Source organism: Protopterus annectens, chromosome 12.part0, assembly GCF_019279795.1.
Source record: "Protopterus annectens isolate FY-2018-M chromosome 12.part0, PAN1.0, whole genome shotgun sequence".
NCBI classification, from domain to species: Eukaryota; Metazoa; Chordata; order Ceratodontiformes; family Protopteridae; genus Protopterus; species Protopterus annectens.
Window position 1 is genome coordinate 217,179,755 of NC_056746.1, and position 22,902 is coordinate 217,202,656.

Sequence of the window (22,902 nt, forward strand, 5' to 3'; positions counted from 1 at the left end):
ACAGAAAAATACAAGTGCACCATATCACTGAAAAGAAAAAAATACACCATGGCAAAATTATTACAAAAAAAGTAACTGGAAGTAATAAGGCCTACCACAAAACTGATAAATTAAGTTAAACCAATTGTTAAAAGGGGAGTAGGTAGGCCAACCTTTGCCCCCATGCAGAGGTAGAGGGTCTTTCCCAGAGTCAGAGAAGATCCAGCACTAAGAGACATAGGCAGTCACCTAGGACCCCGTGGTTGGGTGGTGCCCACTCTGGTCAGAAGGCTCCAATGATGAAAAATTAAAAATAAATAAATAAATATAAACATTTGGGAGTGTGGAATGTGTTTACATCCATGATGCCAGCATCATCTCCTTTAAGGAGGACCATGCTTGTGTCGCATGCATGCCAACGTGGATATAAACACATTCCACACTCGCACACAGAATTTAAACTGTGTGTGTGTGTGTGTGTGTGTGTGTGTGTGTGTGTGTGTGTGTGTGTGTGTGTGTGTGTGTGTGTGTGATTTAAACTAGCCAATGTGGTCATATGAGAGATAAAGTGCATGTGTGAGTTGTTTTGTGAGAGAGTAGGTGTGTGTGAAATTTAAATTAGCAAATTGTTGCTGTGTGAAAGAAAAGGTGTGCGTGTGTGTGCATGTTGCTGTGTGAGAGTAGGTGTGTGTGTTGCTGTATGAGAGTAGAGATAAGGTATGAGTGTAGGTTTGTGTGTGTGTGTGTGTGTGTGTGTGTGTGTGTGTGTGTGTGTGTGTGTGTGTGTGTGTGTGTGTGTGTGTGTGAGTGTGTGTGTGTGTGTGTGTGTGTATTTTAACATACATGTCCAATATCCACATTTAGCCTCATAGTTTTGCTCTGTTTCTCATAAAATGTGTGGTTTTCTGGCAAAATACAGAGGACTGAAATCACTAAATAATGGCATATATATGAGTTTAAGACTTCATATCCTTCAGAAAATACATGCAAACACAAATTCTGTTATTCTAGCAACTTTCGAAGTTAAAAAGAACAATACTTAAAATCTATTCCTATTTTTGGGCCATAGTATCACCATTATTTTAGAGGTCAAGAGATATCATGCATACCTCTCAACTGTCCAGATTTTTACAGAATGTCCAGATTTATGCCTCATATGTTTTGGCCAATTTCTCATAAAAGTTGTGGTTTTCTGGCAAATCACTGAGGATTGAAATAACTAAATAATGACACACATTTGATTTTCAGACTTCATTTCCTTCAGAAAATGTATGCTAAGATAAATGTTGTTATTCTAACACATTTCTATGTCTGTAAGAGCAAGATTTAAAATCTGTCCCTATTTTTGGGCCTGTGTCCCCCCATTATTTTAGTCTTTGTCCAGATTTCTTATACTAAAAAAAAAAAAAAAAAAAAAAATCTCATCTGCTTTTACTGTACTTCTGTTTCTACCTACTTTTTTTACTTTTGCATCATCTTAAAAGTACTCAATTGTATTTATTACTGCTTGGTGTAACTCATTCTAAGCCTTTTGGTATAAACACTTGGGCTTCGGACCAGTTGTTTTGCACTGAGAGGGTTTGTGGTCTGCACTGTAGTGGCAGAACAGGTAGCTTACATCCTTCTAGGTTGGGAACTGCTGACTGAGGGCTCAGTGTCTGTTATTCTAAAAGTGTATTAATTCTGGTTTAAGCACTTGGGCTTTCAGGCCAGTTATTTTACATTAAGAGGGTTCGTGGTCTGCACTCTTGTGGGAGGAGAGGCTGGACTCTGCCCTTCTGAGCTGGGAATTTTTGGTTGAAGGCTTATAGTGCATGCATATCTGAACTGCTTCTTACTGAAGTTGGTGCGCCTTGTTTGCTGTGGCATAGACTGGATTCGGGCCTGCTGGATCTAGCTTTGTTTGTGTAACTTGAGCACTAATCCAGGCATTCTCTAAAGTATTCAATTGTATTTATTACTGCTTGGTAGTAACTTGATTAAAGTGTAGCTATCATTCTAAGTCTTTTGGATTAAGCACTTGGGCTTCAGACCAGTTGTTTTACATTAGGAAGGTTTGTGGCATGCACTGTGGTGGCAGGACAGGTAGCTTTCATCATTCTAAGTTGGGAACTGCTGATTGAGAGCCCAGTGTCTGTTATTCTTAAAGTGTATTAGTTCTGGTTTAAGCACTTGGGCTTCAGGCCAGTTATTTTACATTAAGAAGGTTTGTGGTCTGCACTCTTGTGGGAGAAGAGGCTGGACTCTGCCCTTCTGAGCTGGGAATTTCTGGTTAAAGTTTTATAGTGCCTGAATATTTGAACTGTATCTTACTGAAATTGGTACACCTTGTTTGCTGTAGCATAGACTAGATCCAGGCCTGCTGAATCTAGCTTTGTTTATATGCTTGTTGTTTGTTTGCTTGTTATTTCCTGGAATGCTAATTCCACCTAATACGTGCTTCTCAGTGCTTCTGTGGATCACTAGTGATATCTGCATTGCTTACTGTACTTATTTCCTTGTTTCACTTGAAAGAAAGTTACCGTTTGTCATTTTTGCATTTAAGTTACCTGTAACACATTGCACTTAAGTTACCTGGCACTTGCTCACTAAAGCAATTATATAAGTCAGCACTAAAAATTAAAAGCACTACACCCTCACTCCCCACTGGCCCTGGTTTTCAATTATTAAGGAATTCCGAATATTATTCTAGCATGTCCAAAGGTCAGTTGTCAATCTCCTCTCCAGTCCAGCTGGTGAATCTGGGAATCTTGAGGCAATGTTACAACTGCCTCATGTACACAGACAACCCTCTCCTCCTCCCAACAAATTCCAACACATGTGAGAGATGCAACCATATAGCCAAACTGGAGGCTAAGCTCTCTCAACTCAGTACTGGCATAACCAGTCAGGAGGAGAAGGAAACCACACTCACTACAATTCCAGTCTCACATAGACCTACCACGACAGCAAACCAAACACATAATCACACAAAAACATACTCAGAGGCTCTAAATAAAGATCTGCCAAAGCAGCAGAGACTACCAAAGCAGACACCCAAGCAACCGCTACCCCAAAACAAAACACGTGCAACACATATCTCACAAAGCCAGTGTGCCAAACAGTCACAGCCCCTAAGACTAAACAACACACCTGATACACTTGTAATAGGTGACTCTATCGTCAGGCACACTGATGTCCCGCTCACCAGGCTGAACAAGGAGAGGGTCACGGTGAGCAGCCTGTCGGGCGCTAGGATCCACCACATAACACAAGCACTCAGGTCACTCCAAGGCAAGTACAAATATGACTCAGTCATTGTCCATGCTGGTGTGAATGACCTGAGACGTACCTCCCTGGACTACATGAAAAGAGACATAAAGGAGCTCTCTGAGCATGTAGCCCAGGCCGGTATGACCCTGACCTTGAGTAGCATCTTACCCTCACCAAGAATGATGCCACAATATGAAGACAAGATGATCAATTTCAACAATTGGCTTAAGTACTGGTGTCATTCAAAGGGGATCCAATGCCTGTCAGCTTGGGATGATATGCTCGACAAGCCACGGTGCTTCGCTAGGGACGGCTTGCACCTGTCACCCCTGGGCTTTCGGATATTGGCAAAGGCTCTTGCTACCCCCATAGTGCCTTTTTTAGGCAAGGCTCAAAAGACAAACCCACCTCCATAGGTATCACAAGGGATAAGAAACTAAGAGTAATGCTACTCAATGCCAAAAGTCTAAACCTCAAGATGCATGCACTCAAAACTCTCCTTAGCATGGAGAACATCGATATCTGTGCAGTAACAGAAACCTGGTTCAGGGATCCCGAGAGCACCCCAGCACTACCAGGTTATACCTCATACCATGCTTTTTGGCCCCAAAACTTGGACCAAACCACAAAAGGAGGGGGAGTATCGATATTCATCAAAGATACCCACACCTCCAGGTTGGTGGCAAAGCACAAAGCATCAGAGACTATCCATGTACAACTAACAGTGGGTAAAACTGCCTTCCAGTTTATAGCCTGCTACAGACCACCCTCCCAAACCCAGGAACCCCACTCGGCCTTCCTGAGAACACTGGAAAATATGAAGGTCTCTCCAAACACCATTATATTGGGTGACTTCAACTACCCAAACATAGACTGGGAGCATTACTCTAGCTCCAACACCCTAGCCCAAAGGTTCCTAGAATTTATAAACTCAAATGCTATGGAACAACTTGTTACCACTCCCACAAGAGGGGAAAACATACTGGACCTGATCATCACCAACATGGGGACTCTATGCTCCAGACCAGAAGTGTATCCCTCACTGGTAAGATCAGACCATAAACTAATCTCACTGGATATTCACATTCCGACCCCACCCCCTGCCCAGAAAACCACAGTGAAAAACTTCTCTAAAGCAAATTTCACACTCCTCAAAACTGAGGTGGAATTCTTCAAAGCCCCCGGGCCTGTGGAAAATACGGCCCAGACAACAGAATCCTTTATAAACGCATTCTATGAACACCTTCAGGAATGCATGGATCATGTGATCCCAAATAAAACCAAGACCCAATCCTCCAAAGGCAGATGTCCTGTCTGGTGGACCCCAGCCATAAACAAACTATACAACAGAAGGAGGAAGCTACTAAATGACAGAGCAAAATCCAAAAAAGGGAAGGCATCACTGATCAGTATTAGCAAAAAACTATGGGCACACATAAAATTGTCTAAGGCCAGCTTCGAGAGAAAAATTGCACAGGACACTAAGGATAATCACAAGGCTTTCTTTAGTTATGTTAGTAACCTGGGTGGTAATTCCCAGATATGCTCAGAATTAGTCTAAAATGACAAAAAATACACCGAACCCACAGACATTGCCAACATCCTAGCTGACAGGTTGAGCGCAAACTTCTCCCCACCAAAAGGGCAAATATCTATCCCAGCAGAGTGCTGCCCCCCTGACATCTCAGATGCTCAGGTAAGAGCCGCCCTCTCCAAAGCAAAAAACACAGCATCAATGGGACCAGATGGTGTCCCGAGCTGCGTCCTACATGAACTCCAAGAAGAGCTAAACCCAAACATAAAACTACTGTTCAATCTCAACCTTACTACAGGATATGTGCCCAAAGAGTGGCGTACAGCAACAGTGGTCCCTCTCCATAAAGGTGGTGCCTCAACGGATCCTGGAAACTATCACCCCATAAGCCTGACTAGCTTGGTCTGCAAAGCTATGGAAAGGATCATCATGGACCTCATAAATAAAGATATTGGGGACCTACAAACACTGGATCCTACCCAGTTCAGCTTTGTTAAGGGCAGATCCTGCCTCTTAAACCTGGTTGATTTCTTTGAAACAGTCACCAAGGCCATTGATGAGGGGAAGGTGGTCCACACAGCCTACCTGGACCTCGCAAAAGCCTTCGATACAATACCCCACTCGGGCATTATAGATAAGCTCACCAGCTTAAATATAAACCCCTATGTCACTAGATGGATTGCAAACTGGCTCAAGGACAGAACCCACATGGTTAGAATTGCTGGAGCCATGTCAGACTCCAAACCAGTTACAAGCGGTGTCCCACAAGGCTCAGTCCTGGGACCTCTCTTGTTCGGTATATATTTCACGGAGGTACAGGCCAACATGGAAGGACTGTGGATGACCAAGTTCGCAGATGACTGCAAACTGGGTGCCATAATCGACTCTCCAGCCGACACAAGCATCCTCCAAAAGGGCCTCATAGAAACAGACAACTGGTGCCAGAGCCATGGCCTCAAGCTAAATGCCAAAAAGTGTATAGTCATCCCCTTTGGCAAAAACAAAGTGCCCACAAATTACCACATAGGTGGTAATCCATTAAGTACAGAAGAAGTAATTAGGGACCTGGGGACCCAAGTTGATAGCAATCTCTCATTTGACAACCACGTGGCCAAAGTGGTTAGAAAAACATTTTATATAGCCCACCTAATCATGAAGGGATTCACATCTAGATCAGGGAGGTCATCGTGCCTCTTTACTCATCCCTCATCAGGCCCATAATTGAGTACAATGCCCCTTTTGGGATATACCTTACCAGACACCTGCAGCAACTGGAAAGACCCCAAAAGTACCTCACCAAGAGGATCAAAGGGCTCAAACAGATGCCATATGCTGCCCGGTTAAATAAACTCCAGCTCTACTCAGTGGCATACCGCCTGTTCAGAGGCGATCTGTGCCTGACGTATAAAGCCATGTCCAACCCGGAATTAATGGACATGCTGCACCTCAGAAAATCCAAATCCCATCGAGCTACACGCTCGAGAGACTTGAACCTCAGCACTGAAATAAATAGGACATGCTGGAGGGACAGATTCATAACCCAGAGGCTCCCTTCACTCTGGAATAAAATCCCAGTCCAGGTTAGGCAGAGTCCCTCATTGACTCTCTTCAAGAGGAATCTTGATGAGTGGATGGGAGATCGTAGGTTTACCCCGGGTATCACTTCTGTGTCACTGTTAGACAGAGGCACAGTATACTAACCTCGAAAAAGGGCATAGCAAAATAAATTTAAAATGGGTGGCGAAAGCCAAACACATTCTGGCTAGGCTTATAAATGCCCTAGGGTAGATAGCCTAGTATGAACCTATGAACCTATGAACCTATGAACCTAAGAGGTTGAGAGGTAGGTATGGTATATAATGCCTTAGTTAGAGAGGAGGACATATTAGTCAATTAACTTGATCAGGTTTGACCCTGTAATCATCTACACCGACTACCAGACTGCTGAAGGATTTGTGAGCTTCAGTGGAGACAAGAGCCTGACTCTTCTACAACAACTACCAGACTGCCAAAGGAATTTTGAGTTTGTTTCAGTACATTTCCAGGGAATTATGAGTTTCAGTGCATTTTCAAGGGATTATGAATTTCAGTTCATTTTCATGGAATTATGATTCAAAGGAAGAGAAGTTTGCTGTTGCTCATGCTAAGTCTGTTTTCAATGGTACAACTAATTTTGTTTAGCAAATGGCAGTCACTGTTGTGTAGAATTTGAAAGCAGTGTTAGTAGCATAATTGTCTTTGGTGCAGAAGGCTGTAGATTCTTCTTCTACACTATGTAGACAGAGTGCTGATATTGCAGAGCCCTTTTGATTGTTGATTATTTGGTGCATTTTAAGGGGGAGATAGGGGTTTTACAGTCCTAAATGTGTCGCTCTTTGTATGAGATGCCTAGTAACTATGAACCTGTTGCTGGTTTGTCAATCATTTCCTATTGCAATATTACTAGATTAACATTTTTTTAGTGTAACATAGGCAGTTAATTCTTCAAGAGCAGCAGGCACTGAATTTGTAGATGAAACACTGAAATATAAAGTTGTTTGCCAATAGCAACTATTCATTAGTTACAGATCTCTTTAATGTGGAATTATTTGGATGACTTTTACTTCTGCAGAGATTGTGCTTATTGACTGCTATTGATGGACTGTAATAACAGAAGTTTGAGTGGCCTTTTTGTTTAGTTTTGTCATTATTAGTTCATACATTTTGCTTCATTGCTTACTAGAAGAATGCTTAAAACTACAAATTTTAAAAAATCACTCCAGCAAGTGGTGCTATATTACACAAGGATTATAATTTAATACAATCAGGAAGGTGAATCAAAGAAAGACTCTTTCCTCACACCCCCTTAATAAGTTGCAGGGGTTGGCGCAGTGGTGTAGCGGTTAATGTTGTTGCTTCACAGCAAGAGGTTCTCTGGCTTGATTCTCAGCTGGGCTGCCTTCTGTGCAGAGTCTACATGTCCTCCCAACATTCACATATGTTTCCTCTGGGTACTCCAGTTGCTTCCCACATTTCAAAGACATGCATCTGGAGTGTTTCTCTCCAGGTCTCTGCTGAAAATAAGCCCTGTCTGCATACCAAATGTTAAATAAATAAATAAGTCCATTTTTGAAGTAACTCAGAAAAGGGCAAAATGCAGTACATATTTATGCCTTGCTCTTTATACACAATTGAGCAATCCAAAATCCAGTACAAAGTAATAATAATTCACTAAGGTGATCAATCAGAATTGCTGGATCCGCAGGGAAATGCATCCTGAACTAAAATGTACAACTAAACATTTTTTTGCATAGATAGAAACCATGCATGTAAGTAGGACTTTGCCCTTTGGTCTGTCTGAGATGACAGATGTGATAAAAGCACAGCCGGTTTCTATGACTGTGGCAAAGTCCAAGGAAGAGATAATTTATGTGAAACCAAACGAATGGTACAAAAGTTAAAGCTGTATTAGTGCCCAAATGAAGTTCATTCATTTTATTTATGTTTCTGTCTTCCTGTCAACAAAGATTGCCCAACTGCTGTTCTGGTCATTAAGAATTCCCCTTAAGTCTGTAACTGATAATGCCCATAGGCAGCTGCTGCTGCTTACTGGTGATGATGAATATAACTAAGGGCAACCAGATTGCTCTGTACCTACTAATGCCTCCACCCTTATCGTAATTAAATAACTAGCATTACAAACAGTTTGTATAATAAGCTGTACAAACTACAGGTATGGTTACTAATGATTAACCCAGCTTATCAGCAATTACAGACACATGGCTAAAGTCTGAATTCTCTGCATTTCTGAATCAACTAAAGAAGATCACCCTGGCAGCCTAGTCTTACAACTGCAGCAAGCTCACAACCACTACATAAAGAAAACCTACAGTTTGCTATATCATCCCTGAATGATGAATATGTCCACACCCCCAACTGCCTCACTTCTGAGTTCTTTCCAAATAACGGTGCAAAATACTGTATTTGCTACTGTTTTTCTTTCTCCTCCACGTACATTTAACAAGCTTTGAAATTCTCCTGCAAGACGTTGCTTTGGGTATCTTATGTAACATAAATAGGCTTTTGCAGTGTCAGCATTCATGTGCATGGTTGTTTTTAGCAGGATATTATATTAAAAAAATAAATTAATTAACTCAGGTAGTGTACAAATCCACCAGGCCATGCCATGTCACAGGCACTCACTCGGTACATGAGTTGGTTATTACAAATAATTCCAGCAGTATAAGAAATATTTGGACATTTCCACACAATATTAGTGACCACTGTCATAGTACTTTAATGGTCCTGTAAGAGAATTAAAACCCTTACGTTGACCTTTTTCCTCTCAGACCAAAAAACTGTAAATGCATGTGCATAATAAATGAGCAAAGATCTATCTCCGAGTTCATCTTTGGTCTTTCATCCTATTTCATAACTTCCTATCTCCTCTGATATCCTCAACAAATGTTCACATAGACATGCCTACTATGGTCAGTCATGGTCCACATGACAAGCATGATTGCATCCATGTAGTTACTAGCCAATGTCCACCATGGACATGCCATGGGTTGGACGCTTGGTGCACAGTCACATGTCAGGTGTAACCAGCTGTCACATACTGTTCTAAAGACAGCATCTCTGTCCCCAATGTCCATAGATGCCTCTGTTCCTAAGCATATAAAAATCACATGGCCATAGGTAAAGTTCTTCTGGCTCCACTTCACTGCAAGCGCACCCCACAAAGCTAGCTACTCTGTATCCCATAGCACAGATGCATAAATAAGTCAGCAGGTATGAACAGCGGTGCCAAATATAGAGTTCAGAAACTCCATTAGTGCATCTAAATAAAGTGCAGAAGATCTCAACAACCCAGTGAGAAAGCTCCATGAGCTGTCCATATCAGAAAAGCAGAATAGAGTGGACTGTTGTTGAATGATCATTAGATGAGGCAGATGACCTCAGCAGTGCCCACTTCATATGTTCTGCATAATCAGTTACAATATGGAGAAACCATAGGACAACTGAATTAAAGAATTAAACTAAAGACTTTGAACTTAATGAGTTAATTGATTCATTAGTATGAAACAGAATCGTATATGGTATCAGAAGTGATAATATGAGGGACAATTTGCTGTGAGAATAATATTTAACAATAAAGCATGCTATTCATTCTCTAACCACCTTACCCTGGACACTAGATGTACTTTAGAAAAAGAACTGCTTATTACTAAGCTAGAATATGTACCCCCCCCCCTCGCAGTACTACATTCACCAAACAATGCCAAAAATGTGCAGGCCACTTTGAACATAATCTGTTGTTTCATTAGCCTTTCTCCTAACAGACAGCATCAATGGATTTCCTTAAAGAAAGTTAACTGATTGTCTGGTACCACCAGTGCTTAGCCGTTCTCCTAACAGACAGCATCAATGGATTTCCTTAAAGAAAGCTAACTGATTGTCTAGTACCACCAGTGCTACTTTTCTTTTGTCATACCTTAACTTTTAAGCTGCTTAATTGCAGATATTGTCCCTCACCTTCCAATAAACTACATGTAAAATCTACATCGTGCAAGTTTAGAGGGTTCTTGTCAGACTATATGACAATGATTAATAGCCAAAACCTACTGGAAAAATAATTTTATAATGTTATCCAAGTAAGCTGGAACAGTCTCCCTAAACATTTAAAGGAAAATAACTACACAACCTTCTCGTGAAAATTCAAAAAGCACATTCAAACCATTAATGTATGCAAATGTTTCAGGGATGCAGACTAATTTCTGCACCCCCTACCTATAATAAAAAAGTTTCTATGCAGCTGCTGTATCTCCCACTTCTTTTAACCTTACTATCACATGTTGCATACTTTTCACTACTGCTCCAGATCTCACTTTCTTCCCACCCAAATACTATCCTATATTCTATAACACTCCTATTGATTTTAAAAGTCTAGTATATTGAATGCACAGTACAAAGTTACTCCAGGATATACACTTCATTGCATTTTCAAAATTCCTACCACCATATTCATATTATTATTATTGCTTCTCTTCTACACTCAACAGTGTGTTCTTACTTCATAAACAAAATTACATAAAGAAAGTGCCTGATATTTGCGTAGTATCTCTTCATACTTAATAAATAACACACAGACACAGAATATGTGGTCTAGCATCTGTGAGATTTATAGTCCATCTCAATTATCTGGAAGAACTGCATACCACAGGAGATACAGGTTACTGTTGCTAGCTCAATAGCCTTAAAGGTATGCCCCCATATGTGTTGACTCCCTTTTTTGAAAAATATATGTGTGTGTGTGTGTGTGTGTGTGTGTGTGTGTGTGTGTGTGTGTGTGTGTGTGTGTTAATATATGTGAATTATGCATTATGTTACACTGATCATTGTTATCATATTACACTGACAACTAAAACTTAAATGTAATATATTTAAAACTTGTAATGTAGCTTTCCAGTTCATATCATCATCTTCAACTATGGAAAAGTCCTTACATTTCTTTAGTTTCTTCAATGGTCTACCATAGCTAGATAATTTATAAAAAGATCTTTACTCTGGCCATATGGTCTTGCTTTTGAGAAAGTCTTTGATTCACTGTACCTTCATTTGGAGCATGACTTTAAGTAACCCTTCCTACAGCTCTTCACCAGCACAGTGTTTACAGTCTCTATTTACTTGCAATATAACTTGTGCTTCTGTCTGCTTTTTTTTTTTTTTTGAAGTTTTTAATATATTTGTCTTCTACAAATGTCTGTAATTTATTTAATACAGCTTACCACCTTCCCGGTAAACTAAATAGAATCTTGGTTACAGTACTTAACCAACTCCTGTAACTTGAGGCTGCTCGATTCACACGGCTCCCGAATTCTTACATAGATTTATAGATTAGTACTAAGCTAACTGCTCTTGCAAGCCATTTTAAGCCTAGCCAATTATCCCTTGTGAGACTCAAACCCTGCACCTTGTGTTTGTAAGGCAAACACCTTAACCATTAGGCCACTCTCCCAACCCAATAAATAGCCTTTGCAAGTCTTGAACCCATGGCCCTGCACACCACAACCAAAGTGATTTACTACTAAGCCATATCAGATATCTAGCATTGCAGTCTTCTGTGGTTTCTACCAAGCAGTATTTTTATCTTTCATGATTTACTTACAGAATTTCTTTTTCTTGATGTGAATTTTCAGGCATCAGTAATGTAGATAAGATAGACAATCTACTTTTCAACCTGCTGCCCAGCAAATATTGAGTTGATGAGAGGCTGAGACCCTGCAATGGAGCAGTCTTATATTCCAGAATTGTGAAATGTCAATCCTCACAGCTTTTGCTGTACTGCTTTCCATGAATATGTATTAGCTGAGATGTATTGATTAACAATATTATGTCCAATACAAGTATCTTTCGTCATATAAACAATTTTCTTCAAACATTAATACAATGACAATAATCTGCAAGAGAATAAAATATAATCCAATATCTCAACTTTTTAATTTTTTTAAAATGTTTTCACATTTTTAAGATATAAAACAATTAAGGATGCTTTACACTAACTGAACTTTAACTATGTGTGCTATTTATAGTTCTACTATGAAACATAGTTAAGCAACCCCCCCCCCCCCCACACACACACACACACACACACATACACACTTTGAGTCTCACATATGCTGAAAGCTAATGGCCAAAACACAGAAGAGTGAGAAAGTAAAGCTTAAGTGTTTTTTACAGAGGGGGAAGTACCCCACACCCTCAAACGTATGTGTAACAACTTCACAATCATAACAACTCAAACAAGTGAGAAATCTCACCCCCCCAAAAAAATCAATCAAATCACTGCCAAAGCACACTCACAAATCACACCAGCAGTGAGCAATGACTGCATATATGAAAAAACAGTCAGCACTGTGTTCCTCAGCATCCTGTACTTTGGGCTGTTTATAAAACAGCAATCAGCACCATGTTCATCAGCATCTTGTGCTTTGGGCTGTTTATGAAACAGCAATCAGCATCGTGTTCCTCAGCATCCTGTACTTTGGGCTGTTTATAAAACAGCAATCAGCACCACGTTCTTCAGCATCTTGTGCTTTGGGCTGTTTATGAAACAGCAATCAGCACCGTGTTCCTCAGCATCCTGTACTTTGGGCTGTTTATGAAACAGCAATCAGCACCATGTTCTTCAGCATCTTGTGCTTTGGGCTGTTTATGAAACAGCAATCAGCACCATGTTCCTCAGCATCTTATGCTTTGGGCTGTTTATGAAACAGCAATCAGCACCACGTTCTTCAGCATCTTGTGCTTTGGGCTGTTTATGAAACAGCAATCAGCACCATGTCCCTCAGCATCTTGTACTTTGGGCTGTTTATGAAACATCAATCAGCACCATGTTCCTCAGCATCTTCTGCTTTGGGCTGTTTATGAAACAGCAATCAGCACCATGTTCCTCAACATCTTGTGCCTTGGGCTGTTTATGAAACAGTAATCAGCACCGTGTTCCGCAGCATCTTGTGCTTTGGGCCGTTTATGAAACAGCCATCAGCACCATGTTCCTCAACATCTTCTGCTTTGGGCTGTTTATGAAACAGCAATCAACACCGTGTTCCTCAACATCTTGTACTTTGGGCTGTTTATGAAACAGCAATCAGCACCATGTTCCTCAGCATCTTATACTTGGGCTGTTTAGGAAACAGCAATCAGCACCATGTTCCTCAGCATCTTGTGCCTTGGGCTGTTTATGAAACAGCAATCAGCATCATATTCCTCATCATCTTGTGCTTTGGGCTGTTTATGAAACAATCATCAGCACAGTGTTCCTTAGCATCTTCTGCTTTGGGCTGTTTATGAAACAACCACCAGCACTGTGTTCCACAGTATCTTGTGCTTTGGGCTGTTGATGCTTCAGGAATTTCACCTCAGCCACCTGTATATATACCACTATTTACATGTCATCCTCATATATATATATATATATATATATATATATATATATATATATATATATTTATTTATATATTTATATATATATATGGCATTTTTTCCTTCTATACTTAATTTACTTGAAACATAAAATGCTAGCAATGTGTATGTTCAATACTGAAGTTGAAGAAGAAGAATCATGCACATGCCTAACACTTTATACATTTTTGGTGAGAAGGCAGCTTTATTTGTAAGTCAGATCTCAATTTTAATGTGTTGATTTCTTGGCATGTACTAAATTCAGCAGATTAAATAGAATTTTATAATTACTTCCTATTAAATCTATGTGTACACGGTCATTTAAAGTGTCACCCACCCTTAACTCTTTATTTTCAAACCTTTATCATAGCAATTTTTCCAATGGCTACTTTCTTCCCTCTTCTTCTTATCTCTGTATATTCTGATTTCTATTTAAACAGTTAATAAGATATGATAGCTGGTTAAACTGCTAAATAGCAGCTAATGGTAGTTACTTGTGCAGTTAGGTAAGTTATGCTAGTCTTATCTAAAATATATTTTATTATATGTAAAACTGATATAAAAAATAGTTTGGGAGTTGAACGTCAGTTAATTTGGTGTTATTTCATTGCTGCTATGTCTCCACTGTTTTATTTCCCTTCTATTCCGGGCTTAATGGGTTAGTGTTTAGGCACAGAGTTGGTGCAGGTAGAGTCGAGTGCTACTTGCTGCTAATCAGTGTGTTATGCTCTAACAGTGTTCATGTAGATTTTAGCCAGTTTACACTACTCTTCTTGTTTTTCCCTCCATTTAACCCTACCTATAATCTCCAAATTGCAGATTATTGATTCTTGGAATGTAAGAGGGATTCAACTGGATAAAAATAGGAAATTATTTTTTCACCTAGTTTGTAAATCAAAAGCAAATATTATTTTAGTGCAAGAAACTCGCATGTTACCTGAACATTGGATTCATGATAAGAGGAAGAATTGGATCAAAATGATCATTGCAGCTGGTAAAAAAACAAACAGTTCGGGGGTAGCTATTATTATTAAGAAAATATTGCATGAAAAGATTTTATTATATGACATAGATCCAGATGGGAATGGTGTTATACTACTTATAATTCCCCACATCTTGACAAACCAGTACTGCTATTAAATATATACACCCCCAGTACTAACCAACAGGTATTCTTCTTGTCCTTGTACAAAATTTTATCCTGTTTTCATGACCACTACATAATTATAAGAGGCGACTGGAACTCTTATCAAGATTCCAAGTTGGATAGATCAAATACTAGTAAACAATATAATGCTCATGCCACTACAACATTCCTGGAATTAAAAAATGATTTTGATTTATTTGACCCATACAATTTCCAAAGTAACAACTCATCAAAAGATAAGTTTATGGACTGCTCACAATGTTGTAAAGCTTGGTCCAGAATGAACTTTTCCTTAATTTCAGTATATTTCCTAAACATGAACATTGATTTCTCTACGGAACCCAGATTCTTTTCCAGTCATTCAGAAATTGCCCTCAGTATTGATTGGGCCCCCAATTTTAACAATGGGTTAGTGTTTAGGACCAGGGGTTATAATTGGACCCTGAATGCCAACTTACTAACTAAAGGAGATGTTATAGGGGAAGTGAATAGGTTATTGGAAGACCTCATAAAGGAGTCATCCTCTTCCCGAACTCCATTTGAGATTTACTGGGCTTCTACCAAAGCCCAAATATGAGAGCTTATAATTAATAAAGCTACCTACTATAAAAAACTATACATTGCTAAAGAAAACTCAATTAAGAGTAAGATTATCAAACTTGAAGCTGAATTACAAGTAAACCCTAACCAGGAGACAGAAAAACAAATAGAAACTCTTCAGAAGGACCTTTATTTGTTAAATATGAACCAACTCGCTTTTCATGAAATTAAAAATCTGGCTATCTACTCGGAATGGTTACATCTTCCTTCTAAACTTTTAGCTAGATTGTTAAATAAAAAAAAACCTCTCCTATTATTTCTGAAATGTTTTACCAAGGGAAAACATATGATTCTAACAATGAAATAATTCAACTGTTTGAAAAACTTTTTTCCCATACTTATTGTTCTCCGGCACTCCTGGCTTCAGATCAAGAGAAAAACTAATTTCTGAACCAAATAAAGTTTCCAATAATTTACTTACTACAACAAGAATCTATTTCAGCTCCCATTACCTAGCAAGAAATAATAATTGTAATTAATAATCTTAAGCTGAACAAAGCTGCTGGGCCAGATGGATTCATTGCAGAATTTTATAAAGCTTTTGTCCAATAATCTTAAAGGTATTGCTGTTACTATTTAACTATATAAAATACAGTGATATTAATGATATCCATCTTAATGCCTCTAAAACTATCTTCATCCTCAAAGAGAATCCTGACACCAAAAATCCATGGCGTTACCGACCCATCTCCTTAATTAATATGGACATTAAATTCTTTACTACAATAATGGCCAATAGACTGAAACCTATTATACCTAACATAGTTTCACACCCCCAATCAGGTTTTATTCATTTCAAACAAACCTGTAATAACATACTCAAGCTAGATACTTTGATAAAGCTCTCTAATCAGACATAACCCATTATTTGCCCTTGCAATTGACACCTCCAAAGCCTTTGACAGACTCAACCTAGACTTTCTTAGATTGGTCTTACCCCACTTTGGTTTACCTTTAAGTTTTGTTCAAATCGCGGAATCCTTATAAACTAAAGCTTATACATCCCTGCATATAAATAGACTTACCTCAGCAAGGATTCAGATTAAAAATGGAACAAGACAGGGATGCCTACTATCTCCATACTGTTTTAACTTGTATATTGAACCCTTATTGCTATTTATTACACAGAAAACATATCATATACCTATACTTTATAACATTAAGGTGGCTTTATCAGTATTTGCAGATAACTTAAACCTCTATTTTATGCTACCAAGTTCTGATCTACTGAAAATTCTCAACTCAACTGATATTTTCTCAAAATTATCTATATCTGGGTAAATCTTCAATTTTCCCGATTAATCTCCCACACCACTTCATTTTGAACCTCAATCTTTCAAAATCAAATTAAATCCATAAAATATTTAGGAGTCCTGTTCCACCAAGACCCTAAGCTATTTTATCACAACAATATTACAAAATGATGGTCAAACATACAACAGGACTGTAATAAATGGAAGAAAATTAAACTCCTCTTCCTCTCTAGAGTTGCAATGGTCAAGATGAATATCCTTCCAAGACTACTCTACTCTTTTAATACTTCTTGGGTTTCGATTCATAACAGTTTTTTTAATTACTTTCCTTACTATCCAAGTTCATATGTTCCCCTAAGTCAGTAAGAATTTCTTAACAGAAATTGATTTTCCTTAAAAATAAAGGAGGTCTAAATCTCCCAGACTTTAAGTTATACTATGATATAATTAATAGTGCTAGACTTGTAGCAATCTTGGATTGCAGTCCAAATAACAGTTCCTAGTCCCAGTTATGGATAGAGCTGATATATTATTATGCTAGGTCTTTTAAGTTTAACCCCAAGGCTCTCCCTTTAGTTAGTAAATTCCGCTTGAAAAGTTCTAAACTCCATGCATTTCTAACAAATAGCATAATCATACTATGAAATCTGGCTTATTAATTGAATTTATCCATTGCTTTTTACACCCTTTCACTGCTGCACCTCAACCCTAATTTAAAAATGAATAACTCAATGCTAAATTTAAATAATTTCCCTCTATTAAAAGAGAAATGCATCCTAGACCTTTACCCCTTCATGAACCAGCCCATCTCAGATATAAGATCTGCTTTAAATCTTCCTAAGAGTTATACCATTACACTGAGACAGGTCAGAGAATTATGTAATAATATCTTACTGACTTCTAACTTAAAAGTAAAGGATATTAATACCTGTAAAAATCTATGATCACTATTATCAATGGAAAAAAGGATCTCAAGCACTTATAAACCAATTGCCTTGACTAAATACCAAAATTAGGTATTTTTTTCAAAAATTTGGATGGCTCTAAATCCATTATTATCTATTAACCAAATAAACCAGTCTTCCTACTAACCTCTTATCTAACCCCATTTAAGAAACTTGGTTACACACAGCTTATGATTGTCAATAATGCTTACCACACCCCACCCATTCTTAATAAATGTAATGATAATATTTCCCCCTTCTGCCCCTATTATGAAAACCAAAGAGCTGACATATTGCACATATTTTGGAGTTGTAAATACACTTAGAAACTTTGGTGCTCTTTAAGAGTTAGATTACAAAAAATGGGATATGAAAAATCCACCCTTTCCTCATAATTCAGTTTATTGCATTTCCTCCTTCTTTATTGACAAAATTACAAACCTGTATTCTAATAACTAGTTTTTCTCTAATTAAACTCTACATCACTCTAACTTGGAATGATAGATCTCTACTCACTTGGAAAGGGTTTAAACAAATAGCAATCAAATACCTGACAGCCCATAAACTGTTACAGTTTAACCAAAAATCATATCCACATTTCATTGAATTTTGGAGTATATTATTTGATCACATTTTGCAATAGGTCTTTAATTTTTGTTCTTCCAAGGGAGTGTATAGAATCTGATACAACTCTACAATAAATAATGCACCAATTTCTTCTTGTATTAGAAATGATGAATATTCTGTCCTCTGGTGCATACTGACTGTTGCAAGAGAAATTAGAGCAACAAAATGAACAAAAGAAACTTGCACCAACACTGGAAGACTTTATTAATCTGTTGAATTTTTTTTTTCAAAAATCTTTATTAAGATTTTGTAGATAATAACCAACAAAATATACATAAACACAAAAAGGCAAATGCCAATAATAGAACAATGATGAGCAAATGGAATATCCTAATATATACATACATAACAATAGTAACAAAAGAAAGGAAATAACTATATATAATAGTGCTAATTGCCTAAACCAATAGAAAGAGTATATATTAGGTTCCAAACAAAATAGGTGTATGAATGAAAAGGCAACACGTTGAAAGCTTTAACAAAGAAAGAATAAGAACTAGAAGGAAACACAGTAGAGTTGGGGATATGACTGGGTGTTTAGATGCAGTCTCTAACAGCTTAGAATCAATGGGAGATTATTCACCACCCTGTGTGCAGTCACCAGTGGGTCCTGCCTCAGAAGTTGGAGACAGCACTGGGCAGGGAGCTGACTCAATGAGTCGCTGGAGCAAGGTCTCTGTATGACTGATGTGGGCATCCAACCTCCTATCTATTATCTCTCCAAGCTCTACCAGTTTCTCCTGGGTCAAACAATTGACTCTTCCACTTGCAATGTTATCAGTGAGTACCAATGTACCACCCTCCAGTGCAGGTCTACCTGTGGCAAGTATTGCAGATAGGGTAGGAAGTGGGAAGGCAATTGTGGCAGATTAGGGCCCAGATGTGCTGAATGCATCTGATTGTGTTGGATGTGGCACTGCTGCTGCTTTCTTTGGGGGATAACAGGCTATGCCAGTGTGGTCAGTGCTGGTCACTTCCCTGCTGCACATAATAGTAACAGAAATGACAGCAGCAAAGAGGGTGGGAAAGAAAATTATAACACACTGTAAATGGCATATGAATGTGCAGCCAAGGAACTGATACCCAGCACAAGAGGCTCACAGAGTATAATGAAGCGACACCCTGGTTTAAATCCATTTTGCCTGTTTTAAAGCTTAGGGCTATCAAATTATAACACGGACATGATGTACAATGTTATTAGTTTGTTTTACACTTTTTTCTCTTTTTATAATGAGTTATTTTATGTGAACTAGTTTTAACATTATACTTTGTATTTCTAATAGCTCATATGTTTTTAAAGAGTGTTTTTTTTTTCATTTGTTTTTCATTCTACACATATAAGATATTTATTCTTAATTTTTTAAGCTCCTAGTTTCTTGTTCAAAGCATCAGACGTATCCACAACAGCTTTGGATTTGTTACTAATTACTTTATTAACTTCTCTACTGCCAACCAATGGTGTTGTTTGTTCATTTAACTGCATGTGATTAAAAGTAATATTTTTAGCATTTTCTTGTTCTGATGAAGTCCTGAGATGAAGAAAGAGCTTAACCAGTTATCTGTATTCGGAATAAAGTTTGTCTTATATATCACACTGGTGCTCCGTTTTCTTGCTTTACTAACGCACAATTATTGGAGCTCTACTTAGGGATTTATGTCTAAGGTTATTTGATCCTTAGACTGTGTATTACATGTTGTGTTCCTTGGATTTGTTGCTCATTGGTTGGAATCACTTCTTACACTACGTGAACCTCTTGTGCTGGGAAAGAAAAGTACAAAAACAATGAAACTGCATTCTTAACTACATTGAGGGTCACAAACATAAAACAAAATAACATTTTAAAAGTGAGACTTATACAGGTATGTCAGCAACCTGCTGGTATAAGTATTATATTTGTGGGGGTGGTCTAAGCCAAAAGATATCTACATATGCAGTCTGACATAAGAGCATTCTAACTGCAGGTGCTGTTTATCAAGATGGCACATCTGCACTTGTGGCCAGTGATGTTATTTCAGATTTGACAATAATACAAATATAAATATAGATGAGAAATATGCTGATCACACAATTATAAATTTCAAGCAGAGGTAATAGACTTAGGACAGATATGTATAATGTGTATTGTGAAGTGTCCAGCCAAATAATAGTTATGGATATGACATATATGGACCTTGTAGTGGTGCGCTGATATTAATGGGATAACACATATATAAACTCTCTCACGACAAAAGACTTTCTTTGCTTTTGGTGGGGGAGGAAATTAAACCCACAGCCTCCTAACATCCCCAGCGCACATAGACAACATATTGAGCCACTTGTCCACCTATATGGGTGGGGGTAGCATATATAAGTATAATACTAACATTGCATATTCATACCAATTCCATTAAGGTATGACAGTGCTGAGAGATGTGATATTGCTGTATAAAAGTTTTACATACACATCCTTCTCAGCAACAATTATACTTACCTAGCATTGTCTTAGGCACTTTAGTCTGCTCCTGTACATCTCTCTGTTCCTTTCATTCTCTGCAGGGGCTGGAGATAGAAACATTTCATAATATAAAATTGCATGGTGGCCTGCATTGTCAGGGTATTTGGTTAGTGAAAGGATGTATACATGGAGGGCTGTGCCTTAATGTCATCCTTTTATTAGCCAAGGAGATCAAACTGACATTGACTCAAGTCGCTATAGTAGTTACAGCACTATTCCTAGTGCATAGGATGCCAGCAGCATGGGTGAGAGCCATGGCCAAACTATTCCTGGCATCCGCCTTATATTGTGACCAGTTATAGCTCTTCTGTATTGCTTCTACAGGATATCCAGAAAAATCTTGGACCCCTTTTCATACCACCTCTGTGCTCTAAACAAAACACTAACTCTCACCTACTCTATCCATAATAGTCTCACCTTCAAAGATCTCAGGAAAAGTAGCAGAGATTTGGTGTGCAAATGACTTCTACTATGTTTCATTTTCCGCAGACTGATGACCAATGCATTTGTGCAACTCATGACAGAATAATGTAATATACGCACTATGTTCACATGTTTCCAATGACACTTTGAGACATGAAATATACTAGTTCTCGATCCCTCTTTTTGCTACAGGGAACACCTGCTTAGTAGCTACTCCATTATCGGGTTGTTAATTATGGTATGAGAATTTGCTCAGACCTAATCTGCTATGAGCACCACAGGTACACTGAGCTGTCCAGCATGCCAGGCATGTGCACAGCAACATGTAGAATCTTCATGATGTTTATCAGGTTTGCACATCGTGGACATTGAGTGATTCAGAAATAATAATGAGATAAGCCTTAATTAGCATAAACATTGCACCCAGAGGAAGAATCTACATGATATATACATGATCAGAAGACCAAAGCCTCATCTTACTATGGAAGAAAAATACTGATATGGGTTTGAATCCTGTGAGCAGAATTTCTAAAAGGCTTTTTCATTGTCAGTCACATATCCTGCATATATAAGGTAAGTGCTACTTCTTGTACAATTAATTCATAATGATGTTACCTCTTACTGCTGATAAACTCTAAGGGCTGTGGGGAATATCTTTTTATCAGAATGTTTAAGATGTGTTGGGCCAAGCTGCACTGTGAGTTACATTGCAAGTTTTCTGCAAATATGTAATTAGACACACAACCTCATAGAGATTTCTTTTGCATTGGTCAAGACTATTGTCTGCTTTCACTTCTATAATTGTTTTGTTGAATATATTTGGTCAGTATACATATCATGCCTAATATTTCCTTAAAGATTGTCGGTAGACATATGTAACTATCAGGCTGATATTTTTGTCATAATATATGGCATAGAAGAAGAGGAGTATTATACTGATTTTTTTTTGGCCGTGTGAGGACAGGGCTATTAATTCTTGTGTTTTCATGCAAATAGAGAAATGCCTAAAAAATGCCCTAAACCACCTGTGGGCTCTGTATTACCATCGACATCCACCCACAAGCCAATAGTCATGGATGCAGAAATGAGGTGGTACTGAAGGCCCTCTGTCTCCATTACTGACTGTTGTTTGAAACCCATGGGGCTGACTGGCTTCCCTTGAGTAGATTGAACATCCATTTGGTCGCTAAGTGATAGAGGTGATGCTTATATTGAATGGATTGAGAGCCAAACACACAAAATTTCAAGGAACTGTTTCACCGTGAAAGGTGAGTGGGATCGGAGGGGGTGAAAGCATATGTGTGTGTGTGTGTGTGTGTGTGTGTGTGTGTGTGTGTGTGTGTGTGTGTGTGTGTGTGTGTGTGTGTGTGTGTATGTATGTGCGTGTGTGGGTGTGTATGTTTGGTAGTTAGGGTTAAGGTTGGGCATAGGTAGGGGATAGGTTTTGTATGTCTGTGTGTGTGATTATTTGTATTTTAGGATTAGCATCAGGGTTAGAATAATACATGTTAGAGCAGTTTTCATAATGGTTAAGATCTTCGCTTCCCATGCACAATGTACTAAGATCGATCCTGACCTCCAACCAATGCCTGTTTGGAGTTTGCATGTTCTTGTTTTTCTGGGGGTTTCTCAAACCTAAGTAAAACATGTTAAGTGTTTGCATCGCAAGCTCACCTAAGAATTGAGCTGTGGATAGCAGCACAGA